Raw genomic sequence first — 19,323 nt, 5'->3', positions numbered from 1 at the left:
AGCACAAGGGATAGTATTTACATTTAATGAGAAATGTTCCTTTTGCTTGTGCCGGCTGTCCTGGAAGAAATCATCCATCTTCTGACGCCACCCCACCACATACACACACACACACACCCATAGTGGCAATCTTCTGGTGCTATGGCTGTTAATACAGCCGCTATACCTGTCATAGCCGCTCATCAAGAGTGCCCACTATGCCCACCTTTTCCACCCCCTTCCTTCATTTATACAAGCTGTACTATAGCTTCCATCAAAGAAAAGAGCTCTATGAATGGAGGATGCAGATTGTTTATTCATCCATCTGTCGTCCATTCATAGAGCTCTTTTCATTCAAGGAAGCTTGGAAGCCATAGTACAGCGAATAGTACAATGAATGGAGGAGTTGTGCGGAAAGGACAGGCACAGTCGTCACTCTGGACGAGTGCCTATGACAGGTCCAGGGGCTGAATTACCTCTCACAGCATCTGAAGATTACTGCTTCAGTGCTGTAGAGGGACCGCTGAGGACAGAAGATTTCAACTGCTAGAGCCAGAACAAGGGACACTTCTCAATAAATGTAAGTACCAACCCTTGTGCTGATTTAGAAAAAAAAAATAAACTTAGGCTTTCAAGTTCTGTCTGGAAGCACACACCACAAACGGCTTGTTATGACCTTTTTTAGCAAGGAAATCTTTTAGTGGAATTCCACTGCCCACTGAGAATACCTCAGTTACCAATGATGGCACTCTCACTGGACAAGGAACGGCAGTAGGGTGAGATTAGCCACAAAGTCAAGGAAAGTACGCCCCATGTATTGAAGTTAAACAAAATCAGCCAGGGGCACAAAACAGACTTTTCAGTCTAATAAAAGTAGTGGCACACATCTATTTGTCTGCTCCTAAGCAGGATTTCAGTTTCAAAGGCTGCAAATGGAAAACAGGTCTACTTTAAACTGGGACTCACAATTTAATGCCTCTTGGGTAGGCTGGCTATAGAAGGGCAGGTATCTTTTTGTAAATGACCAGTAGGATATATTTGTCCATCCTAATATTGGGCACCTGCCCTCACAACAATTCCAATGGCCCCTTTGCTCTTCTGTGGAGAAAAGTAAAGGACTAAGAAACCCTTTACCTTCTAGCACATCAGAAATGCCAGTTAATAGCATGCCCAAAATCAAGAATACTACTTGATTTATTGGAAGCCTAACTTGGCATGCTTGATGTGGAAGTCAAAAAGGAAACCTTTACAATCTTGCAGAGAATGTCTAGAAATTTTATTTGTGCCTATGCAGTACCCTAACATATTTACTTTTGTGTTTAATTGCTCCTGATTGCTCTTTTTGGGAACAACTTCCAGAGTTTAAGTCATATGGCAGAATGGCGGACCATCACCTAATGTCTGTTGTCTGACCTTTTATATTACAAAACTTGTATAAGCTATACAAATAAAAGTTATTACCTTAAAAAGTGTGTCATGACATCACAGGGTTCTGTACTGTTTTCATTCCACTTGCTTGTCTGGTCTTTTTCTATCATTTAGGGAGGTCAAATGTTGCCAAAATTCCACTGGTATGCATGTATTGGTAGAACCTCTGCAACAAAGAAAATAACAAATAAAAACTGGAGGAATACACAGATAAATCTGTACAGTTGCCAATGACACCAACTGCTGCACTGAGGGTTTGCTCTTTGTTCTCTGCAAATCATCAGCACTTCTGTTTAGTGCAAAGATTGTTTTCATATGTGGGAGACGTCAAAGTATCTAAATATTCCTAACAAGCATTAAAACAAGCCTTTATTCACCACTGTAACTACAGATATTGTGGCGAAGTGCATCTTCAAAGTTCACAACAGAGGCACTGAAATCACATATCCACTTTCTCCTTTGTCCAATTCACAATTGTGTGTCCTTGCGCGTCTCTTTTGCCTCTTTTTTGGATGTTTAGAGGTCATATTTTGCAAGCATTCCAAACATGTTGAAGAGTATTGGTAGAACCTCTGCAACAAATAAGCTAACACATAAATACTGGAGGAATGCAGAGTGTCTGCACTGTCTATACCAACTAGGTTTGCTAACGTATGGAGGAATGGAGTTTTAGCCATTGGCTCATACCTTAAAGCCCAACTCTGGGCTCAGTCCCCCATCATCAGGCCCCCTTTGCTGTATGCTATGTTATTCTAATCTGCTATTTTTTGTACAGCATGCTTAACTTTTTCAGATGTGTTCAGGCCAGTCATGTGATGTGCAGGGTCTTCTGTCTTTGCTCTCTTCTCTGCCCCAAACAGTCCTCTGGTGATGCAGAGTGTGGTGCTGATGTGTTGAGGTCAACACCACTTTCTGCTTCAATAAACTATAAAACAAGTGGCCGCAGTGATGCCATGAAGCCCTGTGTTCAAGGTATGCCCAGGTTGAATAGCACTGGAAGCCTGTATACAGCTCATGTTGGTAGGTTTTTGAGAAAAGTATGCTAAAGAGATTAAAAACCACTAGAGGTCAATAGACTACAGCTCCATGGCCACCCAGCTACACACAGATAAATATAACTGAATCACTAAAAGTTTGTTCACTGTTTTTCTCTGCAAATCATCAACTTCACATCTGTTTAATGCAAAGATTGATATCAGAAATGAGAGACACCAAAGTATCTACATATTCGTAACAAGCACTAAAAAAAGCTTTTTTTTTTACCTCTGTTACTAAAGGCATTGTGCAGAAATGCATCTTAAGGCTCCTTGCTCACTGGGCTTAAAATAACACCAGTTCTTTTGGCACAAAAAAGGTGTTTTTGTACAGGAGTTTAGGAGAGTTTAGGAGCATTCAACATTTTTTTCTGCAAGCAAACTCCTCTCAAAAACACAAACCAGGTTTTTTTTTCTGCCTTTAAATGCGGAGCTTAAAATATGCGTCTAAACGTCCTAATGTGCATGGACACATAGGTTAACAATGAGCTGCTTCTACAGGCAAAGCATAACACTCCTATAGAATCAGCAATTTTTTTAAGCCAGTGTTCATGGGCCCTCAAAGTTCACAAAAGGGGCATTAAAATCACAACTTCTCTCTCACATTGTGCAGTATGGCATGTTAATGTTTGTTACGACACACGTTATTGTGCATTGTTCAGTTATTCAAAGAGCTACTAAACCACAACAGACCAGCAAACACACCTGCATTATTTTAACAAACAAAATGTACCACAATACACAGTAGTGTTACTGAACATTGCAGTGTGCCGTGCAGTGTGTTACTGATCATTTCAGTGTGCTGTGCTGTGCCGTGCTGTGCCGTGCTGTGCATGTTACTGAACATTGCAGTGTCCTGTGCAATGTGTGTTACTGAACATTGCAGTGTGCTGTGCCATGCAGTGTGCGTTACTGAACATTGCAGTGTGCTGTGCCATGCAGTGTGCGTTACTGAACATTGCAGTGTGCTGTGCCATGCAGTGTGCGTTACTGAACATTGCAGTGTGCTGTGCCATGCAGTGTGCGTTACTGAACATTGCAGTGTGCTGTTCCATGCAGTGTGTGTCACTGAACATTGCAGTGTGCTGTGCCATGCAGTGTGTGTCACTGAACATTGCAGTGTGCTGTGCCATGCAGTGTGCGTTACTGAACATTGCAGTGTGCTGTGCCATGCAGTGTGTGTCACTGAACATTGCAGTGTGCTGTGCCATGCAGTGTGTGTCACTGAATATTGCAGTGTGCTGTGCCATGCAGTATGTGTTGCTGAACATTGCAGTGTGCCGTGCTGTGCAGTGTATAGTACTGAAAATTGCAGTGTGCCATGCAGTGTGTGTTACAGTGTGCTGTGCCATGCAGTGAGTGTTACTGAACATTGCAGTGTGCTGTGCCATGTAGTAAGTGTTACTGAACATTGCAGTGTGCTGTGTATGTTACTGGACATTGCAGTGTGCCGTGCAGTGTGTTACTGAACATTGCAGTGTGCTGTACCGTGCTGTGTATGTTACTGAACATTGCTGTGCATTGTGTGCTCCTGAACATTGCAGTGTACGTTACTGAAAATTGCCGTGTGCCATGCAGTGTGTGTTACTGAACATTGCAGTGTGCTGTGCAGTGTATGTTACTGAACATTGCAGTGTGCAGTGCAGTGTGTATTACTGTACATTGCAGTGTGCTGTGGCATGCAGTGTGTGTTACTAAACATGCAGTGTGCTGTGCTATGCAGTGTATGTTACTAAATATTGCATTGTGCTGTGCCATGCAGTGTGTGTTACTGAACGTTGCAGTGTAGTGTGTGGTGCCCCGCAGTGTATGTTACTGAACATTGCAGTGTGCCGTGCAGTGTGTGTTACTGAACATTGCAGTGTGCTGTGTATGTTACTGAACATTGCAGTGTGCCGTGCCATGCAGTGTGTGTTACTGAACATTGCAGTGTTCTGTGACATGCAGTGTGTGTTACTGAATGATTACAGTGTGCTGTGCCGTGCCATGCAGTGTGTGTTACTGAACATTGCAGTGTGCTGTGCAGTGAATGTTACTGAACATTGCAGTGTGCTGTGCAGTGAATGTTACTGAACATTGCAGTGTGCTGTGCAGTGAATGTTACTGAACATTGCAGTGTGCTGTGCAGTGAATGTTACTGAACATTGCAGTGTGTTGTGCAGTGAATGTTACTGAACATTGCAGTGTGCTGTGCAGTGAATGTTACTGAACATTGCAGTGTGCTGTGCAGTGAATGTTACTGAATATTTCAGTGTGCCATGCAGTGCGTGCTACTGAACATTGCAGTGTGCTGCAATTCAGGCGTGTCAAAGGTGCTTTTCTTTAAAGTGTTGGAGTGCTATTCAAAATGAGTTACACTGCAGTGCCTAAACACATGCAAGGTGCATTTCATTAAGACATGGGGTGAAGCTGGCCTTGATTCTCCAAGCAGCAGAAACTTGGCAGCCTGTCACCCTTCCACTGTAAAGAAATAGGTGGTTTAACCACTTGCCAACCGGCTCACGCCGATATACGTCGGCAAAGTGGCACGGGTACAAAACTACGTACCCGTACGTCACCGCGTCATCGGCGGCTGGCGGGCGTGAGCCCGCCAGCGTGCCCTCGGGTCCTACAGACTCGATGTCCACCGGTGGCCCGCGATCGTGGCACGGAGAGGCAGAACGGGAAGATGTCTATGTAAACAAGGCATTTCCCTGTTCTGCCTAGCAACATGACAGGGATCTACTGCTCCCAGTGATTGGGAGCAGTGATCTCTCTCATGTTCTAGTGAGCCCATCCCCCCCTACAGTTAGAACACATGAGGGAACACACTTAAAACCTTGATCGCCCTCTAGTGTTTAATCCCTTCCCTGCCAGTGACATTTACACAGTAATCAGTGCATTTTTACAGCACAAATCACCGTATAAATGCCAATGATCCAAAAATGGTGTCAAAAGTGCCCGATCTGTCCACCGCAATGTCACAGTCATGATAAAAATCGCAGATTGCCGCTATTACTAATAAAAAAAATTCATAATAAAAATGCCATAAATCTATCCCCTATTTTGTAGACGCGATAACTTTTGCGCAAACCAATCAATATACACTTACTGCAATTTTTTTTTTTTTCAACAAAAATATGTAGAAGAATACATATTGGCATAAACTGAGGAAGAAATTAGTTTTTTTATATATTTTTTGGGGATATTTATTAAAGAAAAAAGTAAAAAATATTGTTTTTTTTCAAAATTGTTGCTCTTTTTTGTTTATAGCGCAAAAACTAAAGACCGCAGAGGTGATCAAATACACCAAAAGAAAGCTCTATTTGTGGGAAAAAAGGACGTAATTTTTGTTTGGGTACAACGTCGCACGCCCACACAATTGTCAGTTAAAGCGATGCGGTGCCGCATCGCAAAAAAGGGCTTGATCAGGAAGGGGGTAAATCCTTCTGGGTCTGAAGTGGTGAAGTTGTTAGAAACTGACTGAAACCCAACGTCAGAGTTTCTGTTGTGATATCTGAAGTTAATTTGCTCCACAGTAATTAAAGCTACACAAGGTTTGATTTAAAGCTCATTTGATGCTTTTTAAGAATATGTAAATACTTTATTGTCCATAGTCTAGGCACAGGTGCACTTTAAGATGTAGATTGTTCAGCAGAGGCCACCGGATAAAAATAGGTATAGTGCATCTACCTTGTAAAAAAAATGTTTCCATTAAACAAACACTCCAGTAAAAGACATTATATTTTCCACTGCCCATATGTTGTATATCTTGATTCCACTATTGTCCTGACTGTTACACAGTTAACAGGTAGTCTTTAAACCTCTGAGGCTGCAATAATGTCTCCCTCTGTTGCAGTGCCGAAGTTAGGCATTCTTTCTTCCGGGGCAAAGACTCAGTTCAGGGCCCCTACCTCCCCCCACCTGAGAGAGTTCTCCATCCACACACCCCCAGCCCCCAGAGAGAGATGTTCTAATGTTTTACATAAAAAAGGCAAAGGATGGTAATAATAATATATAAGGCATTTCAAAGTTTTGGTAATAGTGACATGCTGCTGTAAGTAAGGCAGAGGACGATGTCAGTACAGCAGTAAACGGTGTCAGCAGAGCAGTGGATGGTGTCAGTAGTTTTTTATTTTTATAATTTTTTACAATTGTATGTTTTATTTACTATTTACAATATAAACATAGGTTACTATGCTTTAGTTATGAATGAACACAGTGAGCGATTGGTACCGATCACTCACTATGTTCACTCAGAAAAAGAAGGGGCCAGTAAATGACATGTTTACCAACCCCTTCCCCTGCTCTCTATCCTGACACATCCCCCACAGCAGCTGGCAAGACAGGAGAGGAGGGAAGCCAGCAACGCTGTGATGGGGATGAAGGTGGGGGGGCGCAGGTAGCAGAAATACATGGAACCTGGGCAGGAGGGGTGGTGGGGGCGTCATTTACTAGAACCAATCGGTTGTATGGGGGGGCTATTTGGGAGGGGAGAGAACTTGTGCTAGAACGTGGGGTGGAAGAGGGGGCAGATATGTGCTGGGGGATGCTTTAGGAACAAGGTGAGCTTGTGGTAGAAGGTGGAGTGGGGGTGGATGTGTGCTGGGGGTGCTTTAGGAGGGGAGAGGACTTGTGCTAGAAGGTGGGATTTAAAATCTAACCCCCCCTCTTCTAGCCCAAGTTCCTTCCCCTCCCAAAGTGTCCCCTAGCAGACATCCACCTCCACTCCACCTTCTAGTACAAGCCCACACTATTCCAAAGCGCCCCCCCAGCACACATCTACCCCCCCACTCTACCTTCTAGCACAAGCCCACTCCGTTCCCAAAGCGCCCCCCAGCACATATCTGCCCCCTTTTCCACCCCACCTTCTAACACAAGTCCCTTTCCCACCAGTCCCCTCGTGTCCCCCAGCACATAGCCTCCTACTTACTCCTGGTCCCCCCACCCAAATCACACCTTCAAGTGTACATTCTTACCTACCCCCCCGCTCCATTTCCCCCCTTCCTGGTCACTGCGCTCCCCCCCCAAATGTCCATCAACCATAAACTCACTGCAGACCTCAGGTCAGCGTGGCTCATGCAAGGCAGTGTCCTGGGACTGTCCCAGCAAAAACCCGGACAGATGGCAACTGCAATTGCGCCCCCCTAGTTTTGTCCTTGCTCTGTTGGCACAACAGCCAAGGTAGCCTTGGTTCCTTCTAGGGTTTTTGCCATTTTCTTCAACTGCAAGAGATTGGTTTAAATTTTCTACATCCTAATCTTTTTGTGTTCAAAAAAGAACTTTCTTGGCAGGTTCATTTTCATCCAGTTGAAAGATAAGACCTGCTCAACTTGATGCATCTAACAACATCAATGTCATCAAACTGGTAGGTATCATAGTTGGCTCTGTTGCACCATGTTTCTCCTTTAGATACTGTGCCATCATTTTTTCAGAGGACATTCTGCCCAAAGTGCCAAAGCTGTACTTTGTTTTTAGCACTTTATGTAAGTATTATCATTTTTTATTGCAAAACTTCTTTAATTTCCTAGACAAATGCTTGTATTTTATATGGTTTTTGAGACCACGATAACACTTTGTGGTCGAAGTCAAGCGAGGATTCATTTTTGATGTTCTGTTATCATCTTTATTGTTAGTGCTCAAGTATTTGACGTGTCAAACTTTAGAAACTTCTTTAAAAGCATCATCCATTTATGGTTTTACATCATTTATTCTTCTGGTAGCATTTATATTTCAGCATATTAGATCTTCTGGTCTAGGATATGTACTGTTTTATAAAATATAATTCTTCCAGCCCAAATGTATGAGTTTACCACAGCTCTCCTTCAATGGCAAAGCTGAGGAAGACACATAGGGAATTGCCCTGTCTTCGTCTATACCCAGTTTCTAGTGGCTCTGATAAAAGATTTTGAATTTGAACCAACCACTGCATCTTGGCTAGCTTCACCAACCTGGTAAAATTTCAAGCAGAGCAAATTTGAAATTGTTCACTCATTTCTCTTTGTAAATGCTGCTGGCCCCGTTCACCAAGATACAAGTTAGTATACATAGGTGAGAGGCTCAGAGGCAGATCAAAAAACTTGCTTCATGTACTTTCAGGGAGAGTTGCCTTTTTGAAGACAATCTGTGATGTTGAGGTTTGAGGCTGTGCTTAAGGCACGTTTGAAAAGATAATGACTTGCTTTGGCTTATTTGGGTTCAGCTGAATAGGCTCTACTGCTTTTGTCAAGCCCACAGAAAATAGAACAGAAAAGTGAACTCTGTCCTAAAGGTTTGATAAAAAGTCAATAATTTCATTCCAAGTCCTTCCAAATTGCTTAACAAAGTAGGATAAAAACAAAAACACAAACATCCATAAACACAAGACTTAAAAAGTCATAAAAGTAAATTTAAGTTATATATATTTATCAACAAATGCAATATTCACCAAAACCTCACTGCAGGTGTATGCTCCTGGTGCAAGTGTTTTAACTACAGTGAATGTTTGATTAATGCATCATTCATGCTTTAAATATGCCACTTTAAGGTTTACCGAAATACAAAACATTTGTTTTTTGTTTTTGAATAATGAAGAAATAATGTCTCTGCAAGGTTTTTATTGTTATCTGTGTCCCATTTGCATTAGGACATAAAAAGATGCATAATCCAAAATTTTCTCTTGGACTTTGGAAAGTGTTCAGGTATTTTTGGCAATTGCATGTGCAAGGTTATAAAACACAAGGCATATATGAAAAAAACTTTCTGATTATCAAAAAGATTATGGCAAGAGAGGCTGAAATGAATCCAAAAGTTATTTAATAAAAATACTTTAAATTACATAAGGTATTCACATGTCATCACCAACTTTATCACACACTTTTGGATGCTAGAAGGGTGCACAGTTAATGCAAAAAAGGAGAAAAAGCACAAAAACAAACCCCCTAAATACTAAAAAGAAAAAAAAAAAAGATTTTTTTAGAGCAAAGTTGATTTCACAGCAAAATCTATTTCACCGAAATCACTCCACTCTAGTGGATAACCACTAGAGGAAGAATCTACCAATGTGAATATGCAAAACAGTAATGGAAACATGTTACAGCCACCATAACAAAGTAACAAGTTACAATTAAGTGTGCCCTTAAACACCCACAATTTTTAATCTTCACTCTGGCTGAGCTATACTGACTTTAGGTCAGCAGCTGTCATCACTCCTCTATTCATTTGTATTTTTGACGAGAGGTTACTGTTGAGGACATGGTTTGTCAGTGCAGGTCTGCACACCAGAGGGCGAGAAATACACTTAAATGCGTTTTGTTCCATTGATATGCACACCTGCCCTGGCATGCATTGCTACCTGCCTTTCCCAGCTTGCACAGAGATGAACAAAAGTGTACAGGGTCACTGACAGCTAACAAAAGCAGGACAGTTCAACGGCTGTGAAAATCTCCCTTAGGTGTCATGTACACCTGTGGCACCCTCTACTGTCCCTCTAAAGAGTGATCTGTGCTGGATTGCTTTTCAGAGGGTAGTAGAGCATTGGCTTCCAGATGTTAAAAGAGAAGTATGGGGTTTGGGGTTTTTGCAGATTTATACTTACCTAGGTGGACCCAGCATCTGTCCAATGCTGCATCTGTCCCCCGCCTGACCTAACACTGAGAACCCAGTGATCTGCTCTAACACTGAGAACCGAGCGATCTGCTCTAACACTGAGAAGCGAGCGATCTGCTCTAACACTGAGAACCGGGCGATCTACTCTAACACCTCCCTGGGCAGAGAGCTGGTGACTGTCGGTCACTGCTCTCTGCTCTGCCCCCTCCTCGCTCATTGGAGCGCTGGGCTGTGGAGGGGGCGGGAGTGGCCAGCAACCCTGAGCAGGGCATTTGCCTCACAGATGCAGTGCAGTCCTGCTGACATCAATGGGCTGATTTGACAGGCAGTGCTGCCAGTCAAACTCAAAACTCAACATGCTGAGTTCAATTTGCCAAGGAAGCAAAGTGCAGCATTGCAGCTAGTGCATGTGTACCAACTCCTCAAGGCTTTAGGTGGGTGGTCAGAAGGTGGTAAAAATGTAGATCAACCACCTATTTTTACTAGCCCTTTGACACCAGTGTAAACAAGGCCTTAAAGCCAAACAATGTGTTTATTTTTATTATGAAAAGCAGCTCTGGCATTCTTTAATGCCACAAAACATCCTTAGTCTTCCAAACTGAATGATGTCCAGGGTCACTGAATCTGGAAAACTGAGGACAATGCTGTGAATGTAGCTATTATGGGCCCACCTCCTGAGGGGGTGTCACCATGGAATCCTTCATTGTTGCAGAAAGTGATGCTGATGTGATGATGTCTCTCAGCACCTGTAGGATACCCCACCACTTAAAAACGATTGAAGAAGAGGACCAAGTGCATCATGTGACCAGCCTGAAGACTTTGGAAAAAGTATATTAAAAAAACAAACAAACAGCATAACATGGAATGGGGTTTAAAGATAATTATAAGAACAACAACCTAAACATGTTCTTTTGAAAAACCACTATGGTTAAGGGTGGTTATTTTAGGGACCAGAACTCTTTCTTGTTTCAGAGACGGGTCTTTCACCCAAATCGGGTCGTGCAATTTATAAGTAGAAGTTTCTGCTTTGAATGTTCCACTCTTCAGTTGCAAAATCTCAGCCCAACTGCTGCAAACGGAGGAACCTTGCTTTCAACACTGCAATGTTTATAATGCAATAATTATGGACCATTGATAGTGAGACAGAATCATAACTGCCTTGGCAGGTGGGCAAACATAGGAACCCTAAAGCAAAGATATAGGATTCAAGAGTAATGGCTGGTTCAGTTCACCAGTGTCCACTCATTTGTGTGCCTAGGAATAGTCCTTGCCTTCTTGAAAGCTTTCTAAGGGACCTGCAATAATCATAAATAATTGCACAGGGCTGCAAATCTGTAGGTCGTCCCTAAAGATTATACTTCATAGACTATACTCTCCCAATAGTTTTCAAGCCTGTAATTGATTGCAAGGCTAAGTGCTGTCTTCTGTCATCATGCTGTAGCTAGCAATGTAAAATTAGAGAGTGGTCTGGTGCACTCCGCAACCACTGATCAATCTTTTTTTTCTTTTTTTCTTTTTCAGATTAGCAAATAGTAAGGTAACCTTCATCCCCATTTTCCTGAGGACAGACTCCATTATGAGGGGTCTGTCCTCAGGAAACCCGGGATCCCTGGAAACGGAGAACTGTATAGTAACCATTGCAGTGCGTAGGCTCAAACTGAACCAACACTTCACAAGCTGAATGTCAATCCAAAAATGACGCTGCTAGAGTAGAATGTGCATGCCTCGCAGTACATGATTATGCGCAGTCTTCACCATCCACCCCTTTTTCCGTTGATGCTTACACAGTGTGACTTGAGCTGGAGTGTGCACATTGCAATATTTTTTCTTCGGTGCCCGCCTACCAGGGTTGACTGAAGCAGCTTGGGATGACCAGGAAACAGAGGTGTAGATATAGGTTTGCACTTCACATATGCTTGTCGCCATTCCTCTTTGCAACTAACCGGCGTCAACTTTGTCTTAAAGCCCCACTTCGGGTTAAAAATAACGCCCCTAAGATCCTTCTCTCTCACCCCCCTTTTTTTAAGTAAATGTGAGATCTGAGGTCTTTTTGACACCAGATCTCGCAATAAAGAGAACCTGTCATGCTTATTTCTATTTCACGGGATGTTTACATTCCTTGTAATAGGAATAAAAGTGATTAAAAAAATGAAAGGGACAGTGTAAAAATAAAAAATAAGAAGTAAAATAAGAAAAAAAGAAGAGAAAAAAAATGTAAAGCGCCTCGTCCCTCTGAGCTCGCACGCAGAAGCGAACACATACATAAGTCGTGCCCACATATGTAAATGGTGTTCAAACCTTACATGTGAGGTATCGCAGAGATCGTTAGAGTGAGAGAAATAATTCTAGCACTGGACCTCCTCTGTAACTATAAACAGGTAACCTGTTAAAAACTTTTAAAGTCGCCTATGGTTATTTTTAAGTACCGTAGTTTGTCGCAATTTCACGAGCATGCGCAATTTTGAAGCACGACATGTTTCTATTTACTCGGCGTAACATCATCTTTCACATTATACAAAACAAATTGGGCTAACTTTACTGTTTTGTTTTTTTTTTTAATGCATGAAAGTGTATTTTTTTTTTAATTCTGTTTGAAACACCGCTGTGCAAATACAGTATGACATAAAATATTGCAATGACTGCCATTTTATTCTCTAGGGTCTCTGCTAAAAAATATATACAGTATCTCACAAAAGTGAGTACACCTCTCACATTTTTGTATTATTTTATTATATCTTTTCATGTGACAACACTGAAGAAATTACACTTTGCTACAATGTAAAGTAGTGAGAGTACAGCTTATATAACAGTGTAAATTTGCTGTCCCCTCAAAATAACTCAACACACAGCCATTAATGTCTAAACCACTGGTAACAAAAGTGAGTACACCCCTAAGTGAAAATGTCCAAATTGGACCCAATTAGCCATTTTTCCTCCCCGATGTCATGTGCCTCGTTAGTGTTACAGGTCTCAGGTGTGAATGGGGAGCAGGTGTGTTAAATTTGGTGTTATCGCTCTCACTCTCTCATACTGGTCACTGGAAGTTCAACATGGCACCTCATGGCAAAGAACTCTCTGAGGATCTGAAAAAAAGAATTGTTGCTCTACATAAAGATGGCCTAGGCTATAAGAAGATTGCCAAGACCCTGAAACTGAGCTGAAGCGCAGTGGCCAAGACCATACAGCGGTTTAACAGGACAGGTTCCACTCAGAACAGGCTTTGCCATGGTTGACCAAAGAAGTTGAGTGCATGTGCTCAGCGTCATAGCCAGAGGTTGTCTTTGGGAAATAGACGTATGAGTGCTGCCAACATTGATGCAGAGGTTGAAGGGGTGGGGGGTCAGCCTATCAGTGCTCAGACCATACACCGCACACTGCATCAAGTTGGTCTGCATGGCTGTCGTCGCAGAAGGAAGCCTCTTCTAAAGATGATGCACAAGTAAGCCCACAAACAGTTTGCTGAAGACAAGAAGACTAAGGACATGGATTAATGTAACCATGTCCTGTGGTCTGATGAGACCAAGAGAAACTTATTTGGTTCAGATGGTGTCAAGCGTGTGTTGCGGCAACCAGGTGAGGAGTACAAAGACAAGTGTGTCTTGCCTACAGTCAAGCATGGTGGCGGGAGTGTCATGGTCTGGGGCTGCATGAGTGCTGCCGGCACAGGGGAACTACGGGTCATTGAGGGAACCATGAATGCCAACATGTACTGTGACATACTGAAGCAGAGTATGATCCCCTCCCTTCGGAGACTGGGCCGCAGGGCAGTATTCCAACATAATAATGACCCCAAACACACCTCCAGGACGACCACTGCCTTGCTAAAAAAGCTGAGGGTAAAGGTGATGGACTGCGTTATGTCGTTATGGAGGAGGGGAAGAGGACTCCAATGGCAACCTGTGAAGCTCTGGTGAACTCCATGCCCAAACGGGTTAGGGCAGTGCTGGACAATAATGGTGGCCACACAAAACATTGACACTTTGGGCCCAATTTGGACATTTTTGTTGCCAGCAGTTTAGACATTAATGGCTGTGTGTTGAGTTATTTTAAGGGGACAGCAAATTTACACTGTTATACAAGCTGTACACTCACTACTTTACATTGTAGCAAAGTGTAATTTCTTCAGTGTTGTCACATGAAAAGATATAATAAAATATTTGCAAAAATGTGAGGGGTGTTCTCACTTTTGTGAGATACTGTATAATGCTTGCGGGTTCTAAGTAATTTTCTAGCAAAAAATACTAATTAAAACTTGTAAACAACAGAAAAAGACCTGGTCCTTAAGTAGTTAAATCTAAATAAAACATTTTGGCTTCTAGAAGGAAATTAAGACAATTTTCTGTTTCTGTGGGTTCCAGACAACAAAATAGTCATTATACATTATGCAAATTGATCCAGTTGTGAATCCTGTTCTAATCTCCTATCCCTGATTAAAGGACTGGCCTCAGTTATTTGCAACATTCAAATGCAGGTTATGATAATAATAATAGGAAGAAGAAAAAGAAAAAGAAAAAAGGGTGCACATAACTCAATATGTGAGTGTACTATTGATTTTTAGCACACCTTGAAAAGAAAGGAGGTGCAAAAGAGACACCTAGAGGTGGAATTAAGGAAAGTGGCATTGACATGGTTTTGGTTGAATTCAGTACATAAATTAGGATGATGCTTCTAGGACTGAATGTTCTGTCAGAGTTTAGTTGCAGTGGAGTCTTTAACCCTTAAAAGCTGGACAGATACTGTATTAGTCCACTTGATGAAAATTGCCAAAAGCTGATTGCAGAGCATCTTTTGATAATTTAGCTTACCTTTGCAAACTATTAAAAGGTTCATCCGATTTTCCCTTTATAGTAAGAATTAAAGAACCCATTTACACAAAACCCATGCACACAAAAACACACCCACACAGCAAAACACAACGCCTCACAGTGGCTTAGTAGTTTGTGCTACTTTTGGTGCTAGGGTTCTTGGTTTAAACCCCCACCAGAACACTAACTACACAGATTTTGCATGTACTGTCTTTGCTTATATGGGTTTCCTGCCACGCTCCAAAGATGTGCTTATAGGTATATTGGCCTAAGCCTCTTGAGGGTAGAGCAGTGGTTCTCAACTCCTGTTCCCTGGGTCCCGAGGACTGGAGTTGAGAACCACTGGGGTAGAGAGTGATGTGAATGTACAATATGTAAGATCCTGTGGAGTTGTCATTGTAAATACCCATAATAAATAAATAGTGCTTCGTCAACATAACTGTCTATATTAGGGTTGCACCAAAACCGAACTAAGCATTTGCACAAGTATCAGTACTCCCGATACCTGAAACCGATACTGTTGCTATGACATGGCGCAACCCGAATCTCTGTAGCTCTTTAACCATGTGATCGCCTGTGTTCAATCACAGCCAGTCACATGTAAACACGGAGATGCCAGTAATCGGCTCTCCTCGCCTCACACTGACAGAATGTGAGGAGAGGAGAGCCGATCAGCGGCATCTCCTCACAATGGACATCTAGGGATGTAATCAGGGCACTGATCATCAGTGCCCTGATTACAATTAAGTGCCCACCAGTGCCAGCAATGTGTGCCCACCACTGCCAGCAATCAGTGCCCACCTTTGCCCACAAGTGCCAGAAATCAGTGCCCACAAGTGCCAGAAATCAGTGGCCATTAGTGATGCCAGTAAAGCTGGCTATCAGTGCTGCCCATCAATGCCCATCACTGCTGCCCATCAATACCACCCATCAGTGCCCATCAGTGTCACCTATCTGTGCCCACCAGTGCCGCCTATCAGTGCCCATCAGTGCCCACCAGTGCCACCCATCAGAGCCGCCTATCAGTGCTCATCAGTGCCACCTATCAGTGCCCATAAGTGCGGCATATTAGTGCCTCCTCATCAGTGCCACCTAATCAGTGCCCATAAGTGCTGCCTCATCAGTGCCCATCAGTGGAGAAAAATTACTTATTTACAAAATTTACTGACAGCAACTAAGAAAACCTTTTTTTTTTTCAAAATTTTTGTGCTGCCCATCAGTGCCCATCAATGCCACCTATCCGTGCCACCTATCTGTGCCCACCAGTGCCGCCTATCTGTGCCCACCATTTCCGCCTATCAGTGCCCATCAATGCCCACCAGTGCCGCCTATCAATGCTCATTAGTGCCACCTAATCAGTGCCCATAAGTGCCGCCTCATCAGTGCCCATAAGTGTCACCTCATCAGTGTCCATCAGTGCCCATCAGTGCTGCCTCATCAGCGCCCATCAGTGAGGAAGAAAAATTACTTATTTATAAAGTTTACTGACAGAAACTAAGAAAAACTTTTTTTTTTCAAAATTTTCGGCCTTTTTATTTTTTAGAAAAAAATTAAAAACCCAGAAGTGATTAAATACCACGAAAAGAAAGCTCTATTTGTGTGAAGAAAATTATAAAAAAATTTCACATGGTTAAAGTGTAGCATGACCGCGCAATTGTCATTCAGTGTGACAGTGCTAGGGGTGTGGCCGAGAGCGGCTTGTGAGAGGACGTGCATCACGGAGCTCCCGCACTGATCCTCCAACGATCCTCCTCCCAGCCCAAAATAATGCCCAGAATCAGGGCAAATCCTGTGCAGGAACCCTCCAAGACATACGCGGAGACGCCGGCGAGTACTACAGGGGCCATGCTGACCCATAAACAAACAGAGACCGGACCACCGGAAATCCAACATGGCACCGCGGCTCCTCTCTCACAGCGTACGCGAGGCATGGAGAAGGCAAAGGAAGCGGGTAAACCCCCAAAGACCCCAGGAGGGACAGGGAAAGACCCCCCAAGAGACATGCTTTATTATGCCCAGAAGTTAGCGGGCCCGGCGGCACATGGGAGTGGGGAAGTCATGCTTACTACCCCTGCTGTGTTCCACACCCAGCTAGAGGATGAGACACATACACAGGTCCCTGCAGCTTCCCCTAGTCAGAGCCTGTCCAGACATGGAGGAGGAGGAAGAGGGTGATGAAGCTGAGCAACCTTCCCTTGAAGAGATACTGTGAGCGGTGCACAAGTGCACAGCATCAGTGCACACCCTGCAGGAACACTTTGGAGGCCTGCAGGAAGAATTAGGGTTCGTTAGGCATGATTTGCAGAAAACAAGGCATCGCACTACTGCAGCAGAAGGCTGAGCTGGAAGACAAAATTACGCCACTACTAAGAGACACGCAAATAACAGCCAGAATTGCCAGAGCAAATGAAGTTAAATCTGACGATACTGAAAATCCTATGAGGCGAAACAACATTCGTATAGTGGGGCTACCAGAGAAGACGGAGGAGAGGGAGAGGGATTTTGTTGAACAATGGCTTCTACAGGTGTGTGGGAAGGAGGCGTTCACCCCGCTGTACTCATTGGAACGGGCACACAGAGTACCACCCAGGCCCTTTCCACCAGGGCACCCGCCACGCACCATGATAGCCAGGTTACTCAATTATAAAGATAAAGAAATTGTGCTCCGCCAGGCATGGGAACGGCGTAATGTTCAATTTAATGGGGCCTGCATCTCATTTTATCCTGACTATTCAGCACAGATACAGAAGCGCAGAGCTAGATTCACTGATGTTAAGAAAAGGCTGCAATGGCTCCGAGCCACATACGCCATGCTGTTCTCGGCAAAACTCCGGATTACGGCAGGTGGCCAGTCTCACTTTTTTGAGACAGCAGCCGAAGCGTCCTCATGGCTGGATGCTAATGAGCATATCCTCCGACAAGTGGGAAGAGGAGCAGAGGAGGGTGACTGACCTGACATCCCTGAGATTCTGGACATATACAGAGAAGTTTAAACACGTTTGGCTGGGAAGCTACTGATACTCCACAAGCGTTGAAAGCAAGTGAAACTACAAAAAAGTTCAGTGACTTTTCAGTTCGAACTACCCATGAGTTCAACCATAAGTTCAACCCAAGCAGAACTTGGAGTTTAGGGTTGAGTTGTTATGAGCAACCCGACGTTTTTTGTGCATACTTTTATTCAGTTTTTTTCTCTTCGCCTCTACAACCCCCACTCTTTCCCTCACAGGTTTGAAGGATCTCCCTCAATACATTCGGGGTTTTACCACCCCCCCACACAGGAAAGAGGGCGCTTTGATTATCTGTTCTACAGCTTTATTTGTTATCTTTTGACATGCTACTACCACGGCTTCAGCTCAAGAAAGAACCAGCAAGCACGCAGGAAGGACTCTGATACGAGTGGATCCCTCATCCATACCAATGTGAACTATCTTACGTATGACTCAGGTACTCTGTTTTTGTCACACTTGGCGCACCAAGACTATGCACACCCTAAGGCACCTAGGGTACACAAGATGCCTTATCCTACATTACCCACAAGATTACACATAAATGAATACTGTCCCTTTCCTTTACTGGAACATTAGGGGAGTTCAGAGTCCTCTTAAGTGGACCATGGTTACCACTATTCTTAAGAAATACTCCCCTGCTATTTATGCACTTCAGTAGACTCACCTGGTGCCGGAAACGGTTTCATGCCTGGGCTTCTCCTGGGTAGGCTGGCCATACCATTCCACTCATACCTCTTATTCCAGGGGGGTGAGTGTAATGGTACATCGCGCCCTGGATTTTCAAATGTTAGACAAATTGATAGATGATGAGGGGCAATCTGTGATACTACTAAGTAAAATCCATCAACTGAAATGTATACTTGCTGCCATATATGTGCAACCCACCTTTTAGTTCAGATGTAGTAAGGATATTGTTGACATAACATTTATGCCACCCTCATGTTCCCCTTATTATTATAGGGGATCTGTTATATGGATCCAGTTCTGGATAAGCACCCGCCTCCGGTGACTTCCCGCACAAAAGCTCGAACGGCACTGCGGAAATTCACTAGGGAGGTAGGATGGACTGATCCGTGGCATAGCTGTAACCCACTGCAGAAGCAATTCTCCTGTTTTTCCAAAACTCACCTCTCCCTGTCAAGAATTGACCTGTGTTTGTGCACACCCCAAACTACACACTTACTGGAGGACATTAGATACCTGGTGAGGGGAGTATCAGATAATTATCCCCTATTGCTCTCCTTGGTTGCCAAGCCTGTTGCAGACCTGCCTAAGGCACCATGGAAACTTAACGCATTTTGGGTCAACCTATTTCCCTCCCATGAACAGATAACGGCTAAAATCTCTTGGTTTTAGCGGCGCCACGAGGATCATTCTGATTTGATGTCAACCTGGGAGACGTTTAAAGCGTTTCTCAAGGGGATCTTGATCACTGAGGTCACGGGCATTAAATCTAATACAAATGCTATTAAGGATCAGATTGAACAGATGGTAAGCCGGCTA

This window comes from Aquarana catesbeiana, linkage group LG10 (genome assembly GCF_042186555.1).
Source record: "Aquarana catesbeiana isolate 2022-GZ linkage group LG10, ASM4218655v1, whole genome shotgun sequence".
NCBI lineage: Eukaryota > Metazoa > Chordata > Amphibia > Anura > Ranidae > Aquarana > Aquarana catesbeiana.
The sequence above is the reverse complement of the archived record's forward strand: the minus strand, read 5'-3'. Positions refer to the sequence as shown.